The sequence below is a fragment of the Schistocerca serialis genome, chromosome 12 (genome assembly GCF_023864345.2).
Source record: "Schistocerca serialis cubense isolate TAMUIC-IGC-003099 chromosome 12, iqSchSeri2.2, whole genome shotgun sequence".
NCBI lineage: Eukaryota > Metazoa > Arthropoda > Insecta > Orthoptera > Acrididae > Schistocerca > Schistocerca serialis.
The window spans coordinates 137,534,336-137,558,447 of NC_064649.1; the positions used below are offsets into that span (position 1 = coordinate 137,534,336).

Sequence of the window (24,112 nt, forward strand, 5' to 3'; positions counted from 1 at the left end):
TAAGGGCCCGGGTTCGATTCCCGGCTGGGTCGGAAATTTTCTCCGCCCAGGGACTGGGTGTTGTATTGTCCTAATCATCATCATTTCATCCCCATCGACGGGCAGGTCGCCGAAGTGGCGTCAAATCGAAAGACTTGCACCAGGCGAACGGTCTACCCGACGGGAGGCCCTAGCCACACGACATTTCCATACCAATAGAAGAACAACTTGTCCTCTTCCGCTCCTCTCCCCCCCCCCCCCCCCCCCCCACCCACTCGTAGACATCGTGCTGCTGGTGGTGTGTCTTTTCCACTAAAAGCCCACTTAAAGCCCACTTGATGGGTAAATAAAAATTGCAGCCTTGTAATGCGATCACCCTGCTGTGAGAAAACAAAGATTTACTACACTTTGGTAATTAAATGTTACATTCTTATATAAACTTGAACAAACAATCCTTAAAAGACTATAAAATTTGAGTACATACCTATAGAAGAACAACTTGTCCTCTCCTGCTCGCCCCCCCATCCCACCCCCTTCTCGTGGACAACATACTGCTGGTGGTGTGGCATTTCCACCAAAAGCCCACTTGTTGGGCAAATAAAAATTGCAGCCTTTGTGTGCGATCACCCTGCTGTGAGAATACAAAGATTTACTGCACTTTGGAAATAAAATGCTACCTTCGTATACGTACTTGAACGAACAATCCTTAAAACACCATGAAGCCTGAGTACATACCAATAGATGAACAACTTGTCCTCTTCCGCTGCCCCCCGCCTCCCCCACCCCCCTACTCGTGGTAAATTTGCTGGTGGTGGTGTGTCGTTTTCACCAAAAGCCCAATTGATGCGCAAGTAAAAATTGCAGCCTTGTAGTGCGATCACCCTGCTGTGAGAAAACAAAGATTTACTACCCTATGGAAATAAAATGCTACCTTCTTATACGAACTTGAAAAAACAATCTTTAAATCCCTATAAAGCCTGAGTACATACCAATAGAAGAACACCTTGTCCTCTTCCGCTCCCCCCGCCAAACCCCCCCCAACCCACTTAGTCGTGGACCACACGCTGCTGCTAGTGTGCCATTTCCGCCAAACGCCCATTTGATGGGCAAATAAAAATTGCAGCCTTGTAGTGCGATCACCCTGCTGTGAGAAAACAAAGATTTACTACCGTTTGGAAATAAAATGCCACCTTCTTATACGAACTTGAGCTAACAATCCTTAAAACACTATAAAGCCTGAGTACATACCAATAGAAGAACAACTTTTCTTCTTCCGCTCCCCCCCCCCCCCTCCCCCCCTCCATGACAACATGCTGCTGGTGGTGGGCCAAAAGCCCACTTGATGGGCAAATAAAAATTGCAGCCATGTAGTGCGATCACCCTGCTGTGAGAAAGCAAAGATTTTCCACGCTTTGGAAATAACATGCTAGGTTCCTATATGAAATTGAACGAACAATCCTTAAAACAATATAAAGCCTGAGTACATACCAATATAAAAGCAACTTGTCCTCTTCCGCTCCCTCCCCCCCCACCCCCCCCCCCCCCCTTCGGTGGACAACATGCTGCTGGTGGTGTGTCATTTCCACCAAAGGCCCTCTTGATGGGCAAGTAAAAAGTGCAGGCTTTTAGTGCGATCAACCTGCTGTGAGAAAACAAAGATTTTCTACACTTTGCAAATAACATGCTAGGTTCTTATATGAATTTGAATGAACAATCTTTAATACACTATAAAGCCTGTGTACATACCAATTAAAGAACAACCTGTTCCTTTCCGCTCCGCCCCCCCTCCCCCCCCCTCTCTTAGACAACAATCGGCTGGTGGTGTGTCATTTTCACCAATAGCCCACTTGATGGGCAAATAATAATTGCAGCCTTGTAAGCGATCACCCTGTTGTGAGAAAACAAAGTTTTACTACACTTTGGAAATAAAATGCGATGTTGTTATATCATCTTTAACGAACAATCTTTAAAACACTATAATGCCTGAGTACATACCAATAGAAGAACAACTTAACAACTTGTCCTCTTCCGCTCCCCCCTCCCTGTCTCGTGAACAACATGCTGCTGGTTGTGTGTCATTTCCACCACAACCCACTTGATGGTCAAATAAATATTGCAGCCCTGTAATGCGATCACCCTGCTGTGAGAAAACAAAGGATTACTACACTTTGGAAATAAAATGCTATGTTCTTATGCGAACTTAACGAACTATCTTAAAACACTGTAAAATCTGAGGACGTACCAATAGAGGAACAACTTCTCCTCTTCGGCTCACCCCCCCCCCCCCCCCTCTCGTGGACAACATGCTGCTGGTTGTGTGTCATTTCCACCAAAACCCACTTCATGGTCAAATAAATATTGCAGCCTTGTAATGCGATCACCCTGCTGTGAGAAAACAAAGATCTACTAAACTTTGGAAATAAAATGCTACGTTCTTATATAAACTTGAACGAACAATCTTAAAACACTATAAAGCCTGAGTACATACCAATAGAAGAACAACTCGTCCTCTTCCGCTCCCCCAACCCTCCCACCCACTCATAGACAATATGCTGCTGGGGGTGTATCATTGACACCAAAAGCCCACTTGGTGGGCAAATAAAAATTGCAGCCTTGTAATGCGATCACCCTGCTGTGAGAAAACAAAGATTTACTACACTTTGGAAATAAATTTCTACATTCTTATATGAACTTGAACGAACAATCTTTAAAACACTATACAGCCCCAGTACATGCCAATAGAAGAACAACTACTGCTCTTCCGCTCCCCCCCCCCCTCCCTCCACCCACTCGTGGACAACATGCTGCTGTTGGTGTGTCATTTCCACCAAAGGCCCACTTGATGGGCAAATAAACATTGCAGCCTTGTAATGCTATCACCCTGCTGTGAGAAAACAAAGATTTACCACACTTTGGAAATAATAAGCTACGTTCTTATATGAACTTGAACGAACAATCATTAAAACACTATAAATAATTAGTACATGCCAATTGAAGAACAACTTAATAAGTTGTCCCGTTCCGCTCCCACCCCCCCCTCCGCCCCCCCCTCTCTCATGGACAACATGCTGCTGGAGGTGTGTCATATGCACCAAAAGCGCACTTGATGGGCAAATAAAAATTGCAGCCTTGTAGTGTGATCACCCTGGTGTGAGAAAACAAAATGTACTACACTTTGGAAAAAAAAGAAAAAAGCTTCCTTCTTATATGAACTTGAACAAACAATCCTTAAAACATTATAAAGCCTGAGAACATACCAATAGAAGAACAACTTGTCCTCTTCCGCCCCCCCCCCCCCCCTCCCCTCCAACTGGTGGACAATATGCTGATGGTGGTGTGTTATATCCACCAAAAGCCCACTTGATGGGCAAATAAAAATTGCAGGCTTGTAGTGCGGTCACCCTGCTGTGAGAAAACAAAGATTTTCTACACTTTGGATATAACATGCTAGGTTCCTATATGAGCTTGAGCGAACAATCCTTAAAACACTATAAAGCCTGAGTACATACCAGTATAAAAACAACTTGTCCTCTTCCGCTCCCCCCCCCCCCCCCCCTTCCGTGGACAACATGCTGCTGGTGGTGTGTCATTTCCACCAAAAGCCCTCTTGATGGGCAAATAAAAAGTGCAGGCTTTTAGTGCGATCATCCTGCTGTGAGAAAACAAAGATTTTCTACACTTTGGAAATAACATGCTAGGTTCTTATATGAATTTGAATGAACAATCTTTAATACACTATAAAGCCTGAGTACATACCAATTAAAGAACAACTTGTTCCTTTCCGCTCCGCCTTCTCCCCCCCCCCCCCCCCCCGCCCCCGCTCTTAGACAACAATCGGCTGGTGGTGTGTCATTTTCACCAATAGCCCACTTGATGGGCAAATAATAATTGCAGCCTTGTAATGCTATCACCCTGTTGTGAGAAAACAAAGTTTCACTACACTTTGGAAATAAAATGCGATGTTATTATATCATCTTTAACGAACAATCTTTAAAACACTATAAAGCCTGAGTACATTCCAATAGAAGAACAACTTAACAACTTGTCCTCTTCCGCTCCCCACTCCCTGTCTCGTGAACAACATGCTGCTGGTTGTGTGTCATTTCCACCAAAACCCACTTGATGGTCAAATAAATATTGCAGCCTTGTAATGCGATCATCCTGCTGAGAGAAAACAAAGATTTACTACACATTGAAATACAATGCTACGTTGTTATATGAACTTGTACGAACCATCCTTAAAACACTATATAGCCTGAGTACATACCAATAGGAGAACAACTTGTCCCAATCCGCTCCCACCCCCTCACCTGCCCCCCCCCCTCGTGGACAAAATGCTGCTGGTGGTGTGTCATTTCCACCAAAAGCTCACTTGAAGGGCAAATAAAAATTGCAGCCTTGTAGTGCGATCACCCTGCTGTGAGAAAACAAAGATGTACTACACTTTGGAAATAAAATGCTACCTTCTTAGACGCACTTGAACGAACAATACATAAAACACTATAAAGCCTGAGTACATACCAATAGGAGAACAACTTGTCCTCTTCCGCTCCCCCCCCCCCCCCCCCCCCCTCCCCTCTCGTGGACAACATACTACTGGTGGTGTGTCATTTCCACCAAAAGCCCACTTGATGGGCAAATAAATCTTGCAGCCTTGTAATTCTTTCACCCTGCTGTGAGAAAACAAAGATTTACTACACTTTGGAAATAAAATTATACGTTCTTATATGAACTTGAACGAACAAACTTTAAAACACTATAAAGCCTGAGTACATACCAATTGAAGAACAACTTGTCTTCTCTCGCTCCCCCCCCCCCCCACCCCCCCCAACCCTCTCGTGGACAACTTGCTGCTGGTGGTGTGTCATTTCCACCATAAGCCCACTTGAGGGGAAATAAAAATTGCAGCCTTTTAATGCGAGCACCCTGCTGTGAGAAAACTAAGATTTACTACACTTTGAATACAAAATGCTACGTACTTATTTGAACTTGAACGAATAATCTTTAAAACACTATAAAGTCTGAGTACATATCGATAGAAGAACAACTTAACAATTTGTAATCTTCCACTCCCCCCTCCCTCTCTCGTGGACAACATGCGGCTTGTGGTGTGTCATTTCCACCGAAAGCCCACTTGATGGGCAAATAAATATTGCAGCCTTGAAATGCGATCACCCTGCTGGCAGAAGACAAAGATTTACTACACTTTGGAAATAAAACGCTACGTCCTTATGTGAACTTGAACAAACAATCTTTAAAACACTATAAAGCCTGAGTACATACCAATAGAAGAACAACTTGTCTTCTTCCGTTCCCCCCCCCCCCCCCCCCCCCCCCAACCCTCTCGTGGACAACTTGCTGCTGGTGGTCTGTCAATTCCACCAAAAGCCAACTTGATGGGCAAAAAAAAATTGTAGCCATGTAATGCGATCACCCGTCTGTGAGAAAACAAAGATTTACTACACTTTGGAAATAAAATGCTGCGTTCTTATATGAACTTGAACGAAACATCTTTAAAACACTATAAAGCCTTAGTACATACCAATAGGATAACAACTTAACAACTTGTCCTATTCCGCCCCCCCCCCCCCCCCTCTCTCGTGGGCAACATGCTGCTGATGGTGTGTCATTTCCACCAAAGGCCCACTTAATGGGTAAATTAAAATTGCAGCCTTGTAATGCGATCTCCCTGCTGTGAGAAACAAAGATTTACTACATTTCGAAATAAAATGCTACGTCCTTATGTGAACTTGAACGAACAATCTTTAAAACACTATAAAGCCTGAGTACATACCAATAGAGGAACAACTTGTCCTCTTCCATTCCCCCCACCCTCTCATGGGCAACATGCTGCTGGTGGTGTGTCATTTGCATCAAAAGCCCACTTGATGGGCAAATAAAAATTGCAGCCTTGTAATGCGATCATTAACAACTTGTCCTCTTCCTTCCCCCCCCCCCCCCCCCCCCCCCCCCCCGCCATCCTCTCGTGGACAACTTGCTGCTGGTGGTGTGTCATTTCCACCAAAAGCCCACTTGATGGACAAATAAAAATCGCAGCCTAGTAATGCGATCGCCCTGCTGTGAGAAAACAAAGATTTACCACGTTTTGGAAATAAAATGCTACGTTCTTATATGAACTTGAACGAACAATCTTTATAACACTATAAAGCCTGAGTACATACCAATAGAAAAACAACTTGTCCTCCTCCGCTCCCCCCCACCCCCCTCTCGTGGACAACATGCCGCTCCTTGTGTGTCATTTCCACCAAAAGCCCACTTGAAGGGCAAATAAAAATTGCAGCCTTGTAATGCGATCACCCAGCTCTGATAAAACAAATATTTACTACACTTTGGAAATAAAATGCTATGTTCTTATATGAACTTGAACGAACAATCTTTAAAACACAATAAAGCCTGAGTACATACCAATAGAAGAACAACCCATCCTCTTCGCCTCCCCCCCTCCCCCCTCCCCCCCCTCTCCTCTCGTTGACATAATGCTGCTGCTGGTGTTTCATTTCCACCAAAAGCTCAGTTAATGGGGAAATAAACATTGCAATTTTACAACGCGAACACCCTGCTTTGAGGAAACAAAAATTTACTGCATTTTGGAAATAAAATACTACGTTCTTATATGAACTTGAAGGAATGGAGTTTTTAAAACTGTAAAGCCTGAGTAGAATCGAGTAGATAGAAGGCATGTCCGATTTCATTCTGTTGTGAACATCAAGCTGGTGGTGGTGTGTCATTTCCTCCAAAATAGCAGTCCATGGGCTAAGAAACACTGCAGCCTTGTATCGAGAACACCCTGCTGTGAGGAAATAAAAATTTACTACCATTTAGATATTAAATACTTCTTACTTATATTGATATAGCTTCCTTTTAAGAACTATAACTTTTGAGTACATTCATTAGTTATTCACGTGACACCTAATGATAAGTCAACAATGTTAGTCATGGATTTTTTTTGAGCCACAATTTCGTTACTGCTTCCTTACTGACAACATAATACTCTCAGGCAGGCTTCTTTCAAATTGGTTGCTCCACTTCTCATAACATTTTTTGATTAATGTGTGATTATAGTTTGGTTACCAGATGCTTCAGACAAGGTCATCAATACAGGCGTACTCTATATTATACACTGAAGGTGCTCAGAATGTGGGACACCTACCTAACATTGTGTAGAGCACATGCGAGCATGCAGATGTGTCGCAACATGACGTGGCGTGGATTTGTCTAATTTCTGTATATTGAGCAAGCAGTAAAGGAAACAAGAGAAAAACTTGGAGTAGGTATTAAAATCCATGGAGAAAAAATAAAAACTTTGAGTTTCGCTGATGACATTGTAATTCTTTCAGAGACGGCAAAGGACTTGGAAGAGAAGTTGAACGGAATGGACAGTCTCTTGAAAGGAGGATATCAGATGATCATCAACAAAAGCAGAACGAGGCTAATGGAATGTAGTCGAATTAAGTCGGGTGATGCTGAGGGAATTAGATTAGGAAATGAGACACTTAAGGCAGTAAAGGAGTTTTGCTATTTGGGGAGCAAAATAACTGAGCATGGTCGAAGTAGAGAGGATATAAAATGGAGACTGGCAATGGCAAGGAAAGCATTTCTGAAGAATAGAAATTTGTTAACATCGAGTATAGATTTAAGTGTCAGGAAGTCGTTTCTGAAAGTATTTGTATGGAGTGTAGGCATATATGGAAGTGAAACATGAACAATAACTAGGTTAGGTTAGTGTTGTTTTAACGTCCCGTCGACAACGAGGTCATTAGAGACGGAGCGCAAGCTCGGGTTAGGGAAGGATGGGGAAGGAAATCGGCCGTGCCCTTTCAAAGGAACCATCCCGGCATTTGCCTGAAACGATTTAGGGAAATCACGGAAAACCTAAATCAGGATGGCTGGAGACGGGATTGAACCGTCGTCCTCCCGAATGCGAGTCCAGTGTGCTAACCACTGCGCCACCTCGCTCGGTGAACAATAACTAGTTTGGACAAGAAGAGAATAGAAGATTTCGAAATGTGGTGCTGCAGAAGATTCCTGAAGATTAGATTGGTAGATCATATCACTAATGAGGAGGTATTGAATAGGACTGGGGCACAACTTGACTAGAAGAAGGGGTCGGTTGGTAGGACACATTCTGAAGCATCAAGGGATCACAAATTTAGTATTGGAGGGCAGCATGGAGGGTAAAAATCGTAGAGGGAGACCAAGAGATGAATACACCGAGCAGATTCAGAAGGATGTAGGTTGCAGTAAGTACTGGGAGATGAAGAAGCTTGCACAGGATAGAGTAGCATGCAGAGCTGCATTAAACCAGTCTCAGGACTGAATACCACAACGACAATAACAACATTAAAATAACGTGAATTAGTTGCAAACTACGGCGTGTACAAACTTTATTCAACATGTAAAATCATTTACGCTACGGCATGTTCGATATGCCTGCCATGATTGGCGATGGTGTGGCGCAGACGAATAGCGAAAATTCTGCATGACCCCCTGAAGTGTCAGAACATCGATGCTGTCGATGACCTGCTGAATGGCTGTGGTTTTGGAGTTATTGCTGTACACCTTGCCTTTAATATAGCCCCACAAAAAGGAGTCGCATGTTTTGAGATCCAGAGAATATGGAGGTACTGTGTACTGGCCAGGAAAAAGTTGAAGAGGAGACAGTTGAAATTTGGACAACAACGTAGTTGATATTTTACGGTTTCCAACATGAAATATTCCAAAACATTTTTAACAGATTTCAATGCTTTGTTTTCCAGAATTAATTGACATACTGAGTTTTGCTAATCATGGCAGATAAATTTAGATAAGAGGACTTCCTGACTTAGTGGCGTTCCAAATGCTCGTTGAAATTGCTAGGTAAAGCGTGTTGTGTGGCCGATTGCAGGCTATATTGCTCACAACATTGCCGGTGATGTATCTCTCGTGTGTGGGACGCTTAATCGACTCCTCGCTGAGGAAACATCTTGTTGTGTCAGATCACGGGATAGACAACAGCGTGAGAGGCCACATATAAGTGATGCTCACTGCTATAAATTAGGAAATGAAATACATCATTAAGTAATGCCGACTATGGCATCTGACCTATGGCGCACAGTCTGAATGCGAAATGAATCACATGTCGGCAGCTCGTCTTCAAGCGATCGCTACCAGAAACCAAGGAAATGTGGCAGCACTGTGCTGGTATTAAGGATACGAACTGGAGTGGCACAAAGGCGATAAGGCACGCACGTCCACCTTATTTTTCGACACATAAGCAGAAAAAAAAAACATTTCGAAAGGCATTTCGTTCCATGAATTGGGAATCTATGTTTTAACAGACAAATTAGAGTTCTGTCGAAATCAAAGGATAAATCCACGCTTCGATGTCCACCTGTCGGCTTCAACCAATGACGTCATACCTATGTCAAAGTAGGTACTCAACCAGGGAAACTCCCCATCACATTCCCCAGTGGACAGCTCATCAGAAAGTGAACACAGATAAAGCATGAAAACAGGAAGAAAATGTACTGTACTGTGAAAAAAAAAGAAGCAATATAGAAACAGTGGATGGTGTTCCAGTGTAACGGCAAGTGTCAGCCAATTGCATGCTGATGAACACATCTCTAGCACGACACTGATACAGCAGCGGCAACTACACACAGGGAATGTCAGTGCCGCGCCGCCTAGCTGCAGTGGAGTGGAAGACGAGCCATCATACAAACGCCACAGCAGTGAGTTATGAACTGTATTGTTTTTGCTTGCACTGAAATTGTATATACCAAAGGACACTGATTATTTGCGTGTCCCCATTTGCTTGCGACACGCCTTCGTGAATACGTAAAGTTAAGGATTGTCAATTCAGCTTACTGTAATAAACTCTATTAATACGATTTGCTTCAATTGTTGTCTAGCAATCCGAGAAAACAGCTTCCTGGGCATCCTGTATTAGATGAGTGGCCAGACACAATAAATGGTCCAAGCTTAAAAAGTGCAGTACAAAGGAGCCTGGACGCGCAATTGCCTAGTTGTTAAAGTCGGCATGGTAGCTCAGCGTGTTTGGTTAGAGGGTTAGCTGCCCTGGGTAATAAAAATAACCGAGAAAATGGATCAACAAGGGTGTCATGGGACATATGCCCCGAACAATTGCAACAAATAATAACGAACAAAATGAGATAAAAAGAAGGTGGACATGATGTTAGACAATCAAGCAGTGAACTGTGTTCAACCCCCACCCCCCCCCCAACCCCCCTTCACCGGCGCCACAAACTTTTTTTTTAAGCTGTTCGCCTTATTGAAATTTGGGTCTGTATCATGGTACAACGTCCATTTGCAACAGTGAGGTGTAAGAAAGGGTCCTAAAATGACAGTTGATTCTGTGTAACTACTTTATTAGCAGCCGACAGGAAGTGACTTTCAAATGGGAACCGCAAGCATTTGATGACAAGGAGATAAGTCAACCGAATCTCCAGTGGAAAACACGTCTGGTGTGTTAGACACAGCATTCGTGACGGTACGTGTGTCATGTGATATGAATCTCTTACCGACACACCTAGTTCGTACGCTTGGTAAGTGAGTGAGATACCCCTCCTTGCCCAGTTTAGGGGTTGGTATGAATGTGAACGTGACCACTCCTAAGGAAATGATGAAAACATAACAGTTTGTCACATAAGCTGCAACAAATGAATGCAACAGCTCGCTTCTCACACAGTTTCTCTGTACCCTGTCAAAAGATATGTTTTTGAAGTTGTGTTCCGTTTGGAACAAATCCTTCGTTGTAACATAGTTCACACCTCACTTTTCATCACGTTTACTTGAAATGTTAACGTATTCTTACCACGTGACTCATATTCTGTAACCAATGTTACAAAAGAAAATAAAAATAAATACTATGAGAGAGTTTCGAACCCGACTCGTCCACTTTTGGTCCAACACTGTAACCATTTCATTTCAGCACCCCAGCTGTTCGTATGTGCTCTGTATCACGCTTGTTACACTTGAACAGGACACTGTTATCATTTTGCCTTTTTTCACAGTTCAGTACACCTTTTTCCTGTTTTGAAGCTTGATCTGTGTTCACTTTTTGACGGGCTATGCACGGGGCCATCTTACCACTAGATCTGAGGGGTTGCGACGGGGAGTTTCCCTTGGTAGAGGCGATATCAGAAGTCAACGAGTCTTATTCATAAACAAACGAATCTATCACAAAGAAAAAGACAGTCATATGCATGTGATAGAATCCGACCACAGTTCACCGAGTTAATTACATTGGCACGAATCATATTGTGAAGGAACTGAGATAACGGAAAAGAAGGTAACAACAGAAAAATGAAACATACATGTGTGAAACAAACTGAAGCACTGAGAACCATAACTGCCATTCATTTTGAGATTGTGGCGTGTATGCATTCTCCTGACATCTGTCAATCTTACAGTGAACCAGCTTTGTCCATGCTGTACATCTGCACTACACTAGTATACAGTGTGTTACAAAAAGGTATGGCCAAACTTTCAGGAAACATTCTTCACACACAAAGAAAGAAAATATGTTATGTGGACATGTGTCCGGAAACGCTTACTTTCCATGATAGAGCTCATTTTATTACTTCTCTTCAAATCACATTAATCATGGAATGGAAACACACAGCTACAGAACGTACCAGCATGACTCGAAACACCTTGTTATAGGAAATGTTCAAAATGTCCTCCGTTAGCGAGAATACGTGCATCCACCCTCCGTTGCACGGAATCCCTGATGCGCTGATGGGAGCCCTGGAGAATGGCGTATTGTATCACAGCCGTCCACAATACGAGCACGAAGAGTGTCTACATTTGGTACCGGGGTTTCGTAGACAAGAGCTTTCAAATGCCCCCATAAATGAAACTCAAGAGGGTTGAGGTTAGGAGAGCGTGGAGGCCACAGAATTGGTCCGCCTCTACCAATCCATCGGTCACCGAATCTGTTGTTGAGAAGCATACGAACACTTCGACTGAAATGTGCAGGAGCTCCATCGTGCATGAACCACATGTTGTGTCGTACTTGTAAAGGAACATGTTCTAGCAGCACAGGTAGAGTATCCCGTATGAAATCATGATAACGTGCTCCATTGAGCGTAGGAGGAAGAACATGGGGCCCAATCGAGACATCACCAACAATGCCTGTCCTAACGTTCACAGAAAATCTGTGTCGATGACGTGATTGCACAATCGCGTGCGGATTCTCGTCAGCCTACACATGTTGATTGTGAAAACTTACAATTTTATCACGTTGGAATGAAGCCTCATCCGTAAAGAGAACATTTGCACTGAAATGAGGATTGACACATTGTTGGATGAACCATTCGCAGAAGTATACCCGTGGAGGCCAATCAGCTGCTGATGTTGCCTGCACACGCTGTACATGGTACGGAAACAACTGGTTTTCACGTAGCACTCTCCATACAGTGACGTGGTAAACGTTACCTTGTACAGCAGCAATTTCTCTGACGCTGACATTACGGTTATCGTCAACTGCACGAAGAATTGCCTCGTCCATTGCAGGTGTCCTCGTCGTTCTAGGTCTTCCCCAGTCGCGAGTCATAGGCTGGAATGTTCTGTGCTCCCTAACACGCCGATCAATTGCTTCGAACGTCTTCCTGTCGGGACACCTTCGTTCTGGAAATCTGTCTCGATACAAACGTACCGCGCCATGGCTATTGCCCCGTGCTGATCCATACATCAAATGGGCATCTGCCAACTCCGCATTTGTAAACATTGCACTGACTGCAAAACCACGTTCGTGATGAACACTAACCTGTTGATGCTACGTACTGATGAGCTTGATGCTGGTACTGTAGAGCAATGAGTCGCATGTCAACACAAGCACCGAAGTCAACATTACCTTCCTTCAATTGGGCCAACTGACAGTGAATCGAGGAAGTACAGTACATACTGACGAAACTAAAATGAGCTCTAACATGGAAATTAAGCGTTTCCGGACACATGTTCAAATGGCTCTGAGCACTATGGGACTTAATATCTTAGGTCATCAGTCCCCTAGGACTTAGAACTACTTAAACCTAACTACCCTAAGGACATCACACACATCCATGCAGGAGGCAGGATTCAAACCTGCGACCGTAGCAGTCCCGCAGTTCCAGACTGCAGCGCCTAGAACCGCAAGACCACTGCGGCCAGCCCGGACACATGTCCACGTAACATCTTTTCTTTATTTGTGTGTGAGGAATGTTTCCTGAAAGTTTGGCCGTACCTTTTTGTAACACCCTGTATACAGGGCCGGCGCAAGGCACGTGCGAAACGTGCGGCAGCACGGGGCGGCACTTTCCGAGGGGCGGCAAAAAAATGGTTCAAATGGCTCTGAGCACTATGGGACTTAACATCTATGGTCATCAGTCCCCTAGAACTTAGAACTACTTAAACCTAACTAACCTAAGGACATCACACAACACCCAGCCATCACGAGGCAGAGAAAATCCCTGACCCCGCCGGGAATCGAACCCGGGAATCCGGGCGTGGGAAGCGAGAACGCTACCGCACGACCACGAGATGCGGGCAAGGGGGGGGGGGCGGCAAATCTGCCACTCCCCCCTCCCCCTTTTTCTCTTTTACTGGACAAACTCAACATTCATGCCCAAGAGGGGGTTCGAAACCAAACCTCGGAGGGAGCGGCTTCGGGAACTGTGGCATGGCGCCTCGACTACCTGCCGACCGCCCCTGTTGAACAAGGGGAGCGAGGAGGACTAATTTCTTCCTCGCCACTGTGGCAGCACCGTCGTGTGTTTACGCCGGACGAACAGAGAGGGGGAAGCAGTCTGGCGTAGACGCCAGTAGAGATGGGCAAACTGAAACACGTAACTGTTTCGAAACAAATGAAACAGTACTATGTAATGTTCCGATACGCTGTTTCGAAACAGTGAAACAGTTTGTGTTTTGTAATCTAATAAACCTACACATTTTATTATCTTGAACGTCTGCTCTATAAGTATGTCCAAATAATCACAAATGAGATGCGAGAGCGTTAATAATATCGCAGAAAGCATGAAACTATCACTTAGGCGTCTTGGCAGTTTCGTATTTCCTGAAGCAAATGCGCTGCTTTCGTGTCGTGTGACTTTCATACTTTTCAAATGGCTGAGGACAGCCATAGCTGAAGACAGAAGAGCCACCACGAACGGAACTGGAGGTGGGAGCAAACTGCAGAAACAACGGATATGCTACTGGGATTCCCACATTCCGTTAGTGTGGGTGATATACCCATCCTGCTAATTTCCACGCACACAAAGGGAATCATTGTGGATAATAGGCACAGTGACTATAGACTCACAAATAACACCAAATAATTCGAATAAATAACAAAATATAACAGAAAAAAATTTTGTCTTTCAAGGTGTTTCGAACCGTTACTATAAATTCAACATGCTTCCCAGCCCTTCCCGTTCACCGTTACACTATCAGTGATATGTCAAACAAATTGCTTGCAATTATACCTACATCAGATTTATGTATATGTCTAATAACTGTCACTCTACGCCTTTTTTTATTCAAAATGTTGTAGGCTTACTCGCGTTTCTTAATGTGATTACTGTACATGAACAGAGAAACGAATGTTATAAAAAAGTGTAATTTAGCTGAATGATTTTCACATATTTATTATTTTGAATGTGAGTAGTATGCGTTGTTTTATTGTTTGGTTAGTGTTTATAAAGCAGATGTTACGCCATTTCGTAATAGGACAGTCAGCTAGAAACGAAGCTTTATTTTCGGATATCTTAAGCTTCATGCTATTGCTAGTCAAAAAGATTTCGACACTCTTGAAAGTGTTTCACGAAGTGGTATGCTGTGTTTCAGTACCTGTGCCGAGCCCGAATCTCGTCCGACACAGAGCGGAATGAAACATCACTGTTTCGATACAATTAGTCCGTCCAAGCACAGGTGGACTGAAACAGCCTTATTTTGAAACAACGATACAGTTTCTGTGTCTGGCTCGAGATCGAATCCGGTCCGGTTGTCCGAGACAGGGGCGAAATGAAACACCACTGTTTCGAAACAGTGAACCACAGCCGTTCCGAAACACTGAAACAGTTCCACTGTATCGAAACACAGAAACAGTGGCCAAGTCTACACGCCAGTATTCTTATGAGTGGAGCGCCGCCAGCCTGTTATGCGCCGTGCGTTTACTCACAACTGATTTTGCAGAAGACGAAATCTAATTTCGAAATTCGAATGCAATGTTCGATACTGCGGTTACATGTTAAGCCTGAAGCAATTTTGCTGAGCCCTTCAGTGGCAGTTCCCGAGTGTTTTATTCTTCCCGCATTACGGAAAAAATGGTTGAACATAACACAGTCAAACATGTCCAACACCGACAATGGCTAGAAGTATTCCGAATGGGTAAACACGCTGCGAGAAATTACAAGGGATAAAGACATTGGTAATAAGCTTGGCGTAAGTAGGGTTTCGACTTATTTTTGAAAATTTTTGCTATCCGTTTCTGAGTGATAGTCGGACGTTTTGGTTTTTCAGCCACGAAACACCTGTCTCCGCCTGCACGAACAACAATTAAACTCTGACCGGCACTTTTGTTTGACAATACTACTCGCACACTATCACTTTGCAAACGTGTGAATCCATGTTTCATCTTAGTAAATTACTGGTCACTTTGATTCTGATGAAAACCTAGGCAGTATGGTCTTTTAGCAACAAAGTCCTCTCGTCCGCACAAAACAAAACGTTAATTTTGACTCCTTCTAAAACGAAAATCCATAGACAGAACATTGCTTCTAAGGGTTTCCTTACTATCTTTGAAGCTCATTTCTGTTTGACAAAAGTTGTGCAGTTTTCGCAAATTTCGTATTTCTTTCTATTGTTCGTAACGCCATAGAAATTGCTGTCAGATAATACATTTATCCATATCATCGGTCACATAGTTATTGTGAGCTTCTTGCTTCTTCTTCTTCTTCTTCTTGGGCGCTAGTTTAACCGTAGCCTCGCTGTACCTCGTCACGTGACCTAGTTCCTGGCGCAGCCGCGTCACCACTTCGCCTTTCCAGGCAATAGGTGTTGTTGCGTTCTCTACAACGAAAACTACAGAATTCGTTTCGGTAGTTGGCCGAGGGAGTCAAGATTGGTCATAAGCACTTTCATTGCGTTAAGTAAGAAAAATCGCGATTGATTACTGACATTTCCTACAGATTTGTTTAAATAAAATTCCACAAACGTTTAGAAAAAAAAATTGGGGGGGGGGGGGGCTGGGGCGGCAATTTAGCAGCTCGCACGGGGCGGCACTTGGGCTTGCGCCGGCCCTGGGTGTATAAGAACATTTGCGAAAAGCTGTCTCGCCGATTTCTCTGATATTCACTTCCATGATGGCCTGAGGCACAAATTTTCATTGCTGCAGTAATGCTGTCCGGCTACAATGACGCCCATTTCTTCATAAAATCTGGAAGCTCCTGGAGAGAAGCGCCACCACAAAATCACGTTCCTTGGTTTCAGCATTCTAGTTTGTAAAATGGACGTTGAGACTATTAGAGTCTTTAAGAATGTTATCGAATTCACTACCAAAATGATGTTCGTCGTAACAATTTCCTTTTAAGAAATTTTGCAATGATGAAATTCTCAACAGGTATCCATGAACTGTTGATTAAAGTAACGTAAACTAAATTGGGCAGGGAGACAGATCTCACTCACTTACAGGCGTTCAAATTAGGTGCGTTGGTAAGAGATTCCTATCATATGACACACGTACTGTCTACAATGCCGTGTATGACACACCAGACTTGTTTTCTGGTGGAGGGTTCAGTGGACTTGTCTCCTTGTCGTCAAACACTTGCGATTCCCATTCGAAAGTGAATTTCTTTCGGCTGCTAATAGAGTAGTTGTTTTTTTTTTTTTTTTTTAATAGCACCATGGGACTTCACATCTATGGTCATCAGTCCCCTAGAACTTAGAACTACGTAAACCTAACTAACCTAAGGACAGCACACAACACCCAGTCATCACGAGGCAGAGAAAATCCCTGACCCCGCCAGGAATCGAACCCGGGGAAGAGTAGTTGTGCAGGATCAAATGTCATTATAGGTCCGTTCCTTACACCGCGCTGTTGCAAACGGACATTGCACCACGATACAGACACAAATTTGGACACAGCGAACATCTAAATCAGAAAACGTTTGTGGCCAGTCGGGGGGTTGAACGTGGCTCGCCTGCTTGATTGTCTAACACCGTGTCTACTTTTTTTTTAAAATCTCATTTTGTTCCTTGGAATCGTATGAGGCCACCATTTTCTTCAAGTCACAGTGAGGGAGACGACAATTTGCTATTTATCCACAGTTTGTAGATTCCTTGCAAAATCTAGTGCCCCCATACGTAGATATAAGGCAAATAACTATCTTGAAACACAAACATTCAAGAAATTACTATATCAAACTTGAAACACATATACTCAAGAAAGCTACTAGATTTCATGCCTAAATTTAACAGACAGTTTTATCTGAAACTCAAGCCAAACAATGTGCTTAATAAAAATGATGATAACAGGGATCCGAAGTGTTGGGACAGGTCACAACTATGTGGATTAAGTGTCTGTTACTTATGTCCTGATTCTAGTTTTACATTAGTTACAAACTACAAAATGGTTCAAATGGCTCTGAGCACTATGGGACTTAACATCTATGGTCATCAGTCCCCTAGAACTTAGAACTACGTAAACCTAACTAACCTAAGGACAGCACACAACACCCAGCCATCACGAGGCAGAGAAAATCCCTGACCCCGCCGGGAATCGAACCCGGGAACCCGGGCGTGGGAAGCGAGAACGCTACCGCACGACCACGAGATGCGGGCTTTACAAACTACATTACAATTAAAAGACGCCATTACCTTTAACCTTAGATTAATAATAATAATACAAGTGCTCAAAGAGTAAACACAAAATATAGCAAGATCAACAGAGTAACTCATTTTAATTATGTAGGGGATGTGCTAGGACCGACAGGATGGGAGAAAGTCACGCAGAACACCAGGTTACTGAAGATTAAGAGAGCCTTATACAAAATGCGGGCATCTGCAATAAAAAATGTGTGTCCACTTCCTTCAAAATTCGTCTCTACAATACTGAAATCAAACCTGAGGTGTTATACGCCTGCGAGACACTGACGCTACACACCAAGGGTGACCTAGAGAAGATGCTCACAGAGGAAAGAAAAATTATCAGGAACATTATTGGACCAAAACTCACAGACGATGGATACAGGCTTCACTCCAGAGACACCACAGAGAAGTTTTCCAACCTAGCGGCGGACATCAGGAAAGGGCAACTAAAATTTCACGGCCACGTCAACAGACACTCACAGACCAGACGCACCAACAGAAAACTCACATATAAAGAGAGGCTCAAAACCACTACACCTTGGATGGCACAAGTCAAAACTGATCTGGAAGAAGCATAGTTTAATTCAGCGGACATCACAGACAAAAGCGTCTGTAGACGCACAATACACAATTGGGAAGTAATGTCAGAGAAGACAGTATCTAAAACCGAAAGACCAAAGTGGACCGAAGAAAGGAAGAGGGCCTTTAGCGAACGAATGGAAAAGTACTGGAAGAACAGGAGGAACAAATAGTCATAGATGCTTCGCGTGGTCAGATAAAGGCCTGTGAGGTGTGTAATAATAATAATGATAAATATTAAACTATATTAATAGGAAATATGGGATGTTAAAAAAATTAAACCTATGAGACTGGTGGTTTCCCTACAAATTTGATTTTCACAAATATCTGTTCTTCCCTAAACTTTGCATGCGTGCTTTGGGCCCTTCTGGTTCTCAGTGCCTGAATTATTGTCATATTTTACGCCAGTAAGTGAAAGGACCAGAGACTACCTTTAAAGTTGACTGCAGCATCACGCATAGTAAACTCGTAATATTGAATAGCGGCAGTTCTTAATAACAAGTATTGAATCTTAGGGGGGTGTGGGTTTTCAAAGGGCACGAACTAAAATCTAACACAACAACCGCAAAATGAAAGAAATGGTAACTCATAGGAAACCTAAGCAGGACATTAGCGGGAAACGGAGAAAGCAACACAAAATTTCTAAAAGAAAATTCTCTACGCAAGTAACGAAAAAATAACAAATCATAAATCGATAACCAGATGTGAGTTGATAGGTCAATTCTAGTTGTAGATTCCAATTTTTGCTGTTTATCGCGTTTCTGCAGTAGTACAGGAAGCGATACCATACAGGTAAATCCTAAAGGTATTGGGAGCCCACGTCTAATGAAAATGACGTAATAAAGGAACGTGAAGTCGACAATTTGAGCGTACCACACATGGAAATTCTAAAAGAATGCACTGTAGGATTAAGCAGTGGTTCGTTATATGATTTCTGTTTTAGTATTACTTTCTATATTACTGTTGTTGCTATAGGTGTGTACTGTGCATTCTTTGAGAATTGCCATGTATGGTATCACTCTAATTGTTGCTTCCGTGTTCCGTAATACTTTTATTGGCTGTTATTTCGACAAAGATTTAACTTTTTCGTATCACTCGCTATGCTTCTGGAAGAACGAGAAACATAACTAACGTTGGAATAGACAACTAGACTTGAGCTACGGTATACAGAGACAAAATGTAAAAAAATAACCCTAAAAGAAATAACAACAAACAATGAAAAATCAGGAATAATAACGAACCGTTGTATGAAGAACTAGAATTGACCTACATAACTGCCTAATCTGACCCTCGGCAGTCGTGACACATTCGGAAAAAACAGCCAAATATTTGTGAGAAGCAAGATTATATGTACCGGTAATTGCAGACAGTCTCACACGCAGACATTTCAGCTGACGTCTTAAGTATCTGACCAACTCTGCCTTTGGAAATGGTGCCATATTCGGAAAAAAGTAGTCCTATATATTTACGAGAAATAAAATTATAAATACGATTGCTACTTGACTCACGAACAGCAACTTAAGCTTTGCACTTAGGTTCCTGCCTAAACCACAACCCGAGAAATCGTGATATATTTTTGTAATAAACAGTATCGTTTACGTCAGTTACGAAAACAACCACGGATAAAATTTAATAACAGCCACTTCCATCCTTCGCATCGTAAACTCATGGCGTCCTTCGATCGGGAATCGGACACTAGATTTGACTCAAAATAGAACTTAATGCCTGAAATTCATCTAAATTGCGTTAGAAAGTCTTATAAAAACATATTATTTCATACAATAGGGCCATGGAAAACGTGTGTTTCACGGCAGCACGACGATGTACTAAACCTGTCGAATGTTATCTACACGAGCGAATACAGTAAGCGATTGGCATGGTCATCTTTGCAGGATCGTGTATAATTTGTAGTATTCCGATCATACTCTAATTACAAAATTTGTGAAGTTAATGGTTCTCCAACACAAGATGCTTTGGACGAACCGTGATACACAGTCTGGACGATCGATTTGCAGAATTGAATTACCTCGAATATAACTGCTGTGTTGAAGATCTCCATATTCATTCAACATACGTGATGTGAGAATTAGTGTTATGCGTCAGCAGAAAGGTGCAATCGGTTTAACGCTTGTGTCTTGGCTACCAGGGATTGGCGGAAATCACATGCTGGTTAATGACTTACCAGAGACCACCAACGTTGCGCGTGCCCCTATTTCACGAGTTCTTAAGGTTCTGCTGAATGTGGACAGGACCATTCAAGTTGCTCGCCATTCGACTCTAATCATACTGTTGCTAAGAAACGACACGGGACGTCGAAGAGACCCCTGTATTGTTGAAAACTGCGTCACGTCGTGATAGCTGTTGTTTGTTTACTGCAAGACGGTATGTGGACAATTATCACCGTATAATTAAAGGATCTGTACACCGCCATAATAGGAGCGTAAATGGGCTGTGGTGTCCGGGGCAATTCCGCCAAGAAAAACATCCTCACAGCCTTACTTCCGGCAGTACCTCATCTAATACACCGAAGAGCCAAAGAAACTGGTGCAGTTGCCTAATATCGCGCAGGCCCCCGCGAGCGTGCAGAAGTGCCGCAACACTACGTGGCATGGACTCGACAAATGTCTGAAGTAGTGCTGGAGGAAACTGACATCAGGAATCCTGCAGGGCTGTCCATAAATCCGTAAGAGTACGAGGGGGTGGAGATCTCTTCTGAACAGCACGTTGCAAGACATCACAGAAACGTTTAACAATGTTCATGTCTGGAGAGTTTGGTGGCCAGCGGACGTGTTTAAAGTCAGAAGAGTGTTCCTGGAGCCACTCTGTAGCAATTATGGACGTGTGGAGTGTTGCATTGTCCTGCTGGAATTGGCGAAGTCCGTCAGAATGGACAATGGACATGAATTGATGCAGGTGATTAGGCAGGATCCTCATGTACGCGTCACCTGCCAGAGTCGTATCTGGACCTATCAGAGGTCCCATATCACTCCAACTGCACACACCACTTGCCATTATAGAGTCGTCACCAGCTTGAACAGTCCCCTGTTGACATGCAGGATCTATGGCTTCATAGGGTTGTCTCCATATCCATATACGTCCATTCACTCGATACAGTACAGGTGTACTCTGTATTAAGCTGCTGGAGCAAGAACCGAAATCGAACTCCAGAAGTGGGACTTGCCCCATTCTGATGATCAAAGGAGTCATCGAAGAAGGAGGCATAGGATGGGCGGCCATGCATGGCAGACAAACGACACGGGTATATGCTGAGGAGAAAGTTATGGTGGTAGGACAGTGGTAGTTTGGCGGCTTCAGCATACAGACCCTCAACCGGGCTGGTGTAAAAGGTGCCCGTGGCCAAACAGATGCTACGCTTGTGGATAGTATTGAGACGACATGAGGAGGATCGACCTGCAGATGCATAAACAAAACACGCATAGTCTAGTTTTGAGCGGATAAGGGACGAGTCCAGAGGGGGGAGGGTGGCTCAATCTGCTCCCCAGGAAATACCACTGAGGTCACGAAGGACGTTGAGGGACTGCATACAGCGGGCTGCCAGGTAAGACATGTGGGAGGACCAAGAAAGTGTCCTATCGAGAATGAGTCTCATTAATTTCGTAGTTTCAACGAACGGAAGATCAACAGGCCCAAAATGTAAAGACAGTGGAAGAAACCAACTGCGCCACCAGAAATTCATACAAACTGTTTTGTCAGTGGAAAAACGAAAGCAATTGTCGATGGTCCATGAGTAAAGACGATCGGGACAGCGCTGAAGACACCGCTCAATGAGACAGGTCCGTGGAGAAATGCGATGGATGGCAAAATCTTCAACGAAAAGGAAGCCAGAGATGCCTGGCAGGAGACAATCATTATAGAATTAAGGGGGGTAGGACGTCAAACGGGCCGACTTGGAGCAGGAGAGGCATCACAGAACATTTTAATTTCCAGTGTCTATACTTTTACAAATAAATTCATTAGACTTTGTCAGCATCACCAGGAAGGATTCAGGATTCACACTCATTGCAGTGGAAGTTTGAAAACATAACAATTTTTTTTTTTGCGTGTGAAATTTCATCATTTTTTTACACTTACTAATGGCTGCAATTGTTGTTATAAGTACACGTTTCTTCATAAGATAGAGAGATTCTTCGATGAATTTTCCACAGCATACATACCATACTTACAGGTACATGAAAATCAAGAATTTATTAAATTTATGAAAAACGAATGAGCTGTTATATTTTAAACATCAAGTTTAGAAAAAACACAAATTTTATAGTTAATTACCTCAATTTTTACCACGGTTTTTAATAGATTTGGAAAATTCTAGAGTTTCATACACCTTTAAGTATGGTTTGCATGCTGTGCAAAATTCATCGAAGAATCTCTCTTACTTATGAAGAAAAGTGTACCTATAGCAACAAATGCTGCCATTAGTAAGTGAAAAAAAGGTGAAATTTCACATGTAAAAAAAATTATTTCGTTATGTTTTCGAACTTCCACTGCTAAGATTGTGAATCCTGAATCCTTCCTGGTCATGCTGACAAAGTTTTATAAATTTATTTGTAGAAGTATAGACAGTGGAAATTAAAATGTCCTGTGGTGCCTCTCCTGCTCCAAGTCGGCCCGTTTGACGTCCTACCCCCCTTAAAGGCAGTCTTGACTAACATCACCTCATCACGTCCAGTCACAAACGTTACAAACGCTCACGACCGTTACAGCTCGTCTTTAAAGAAAAGCTAATTTGCTGTCTCACTGTGGCGTTATTATCGCAACTCTTAGGCGACTGGCAAGGAATTGGAATACATGTCATTTTTCAGATATAGAAACACGCCTACGGACAATCGTTTATGTCACACAACTCCCTCTTGGTTGCGATTTTTTTCCGTCAGTGTGTTTAGCGATTTGAAGTTTGTGATGTAGTAATTCTTAATTTCGGTCATGTATTCATTGATTACGCAGACATTGAGTAAAGGGGAGTAGCTGTACTGAACAGAAAATGATAGTTTATAACTTTGGCTGATGTAGGTTTGATCACAACAAAAATTCTGTTGCAGTGTTATTACCGATTTACACACTACTGGCCATTAAAATTGCTACACCAAGAACAAATGCAGATGATACACGAGTATTCATTGGACAAATATATTATACTACAACTGACATGTGACTACATTTTCACGCAATTTGGGTGCATAGATCCTGAGAAATCAGTACCCAGAACAACCACCTTGATACGCCTGGGCATTGAGTCAAATAGAGCTTGGATGGCGTGTACAGGTGCAGCTGCCCATGCAGCTTCAACACGATACCACAGTTCATCAAGAGTAGTGACTGGCGTATTGTGACGAGCCAGTTGCTAGGCCACCATTGACCAGACGTTTTCAATTGGTGAGAGATCTGGAGAATGTGCTCGCCAGGGCAGCAGTCGAAAATTTTCTGTATCCAGAAAGGCCCGTACAGGACCTGCAACATGCGGTCGTGCATTATCCTGCTGAAATGTAGCGTTTCGCAGGGATCGAATGAAGGGTAGAGCCACGGGTCGTCACACATCTGAAATGTAACGTCCACTATTGAAAGTGCCGTCAATGCGAACAAGAGGTGACCGGGACGTGTAACCAATGGCACCCCATACCATCACGCCAGGTGATACGCCAGAATGGCGATGACGAATACACGCTTCCAATGT

At 43.2% G+C, this 24,112-nt stretch overlaps 1 protein-coding gene across 1 annotated transcript in view; it reads right to left on the reverse strand.

Annotated features, from left to right (window-relative positions):
- The window catches only part of LOC126428307 (THAP domain-containing protein 1-like), a 414,425-nt gene that overhangs the window by 127,441 nt on the left and 262,872 nt on the right, over nucleotides 1-24,112 (reverse strand). The gene's annotated exons all lie outside the window — the stretch shown is intronic.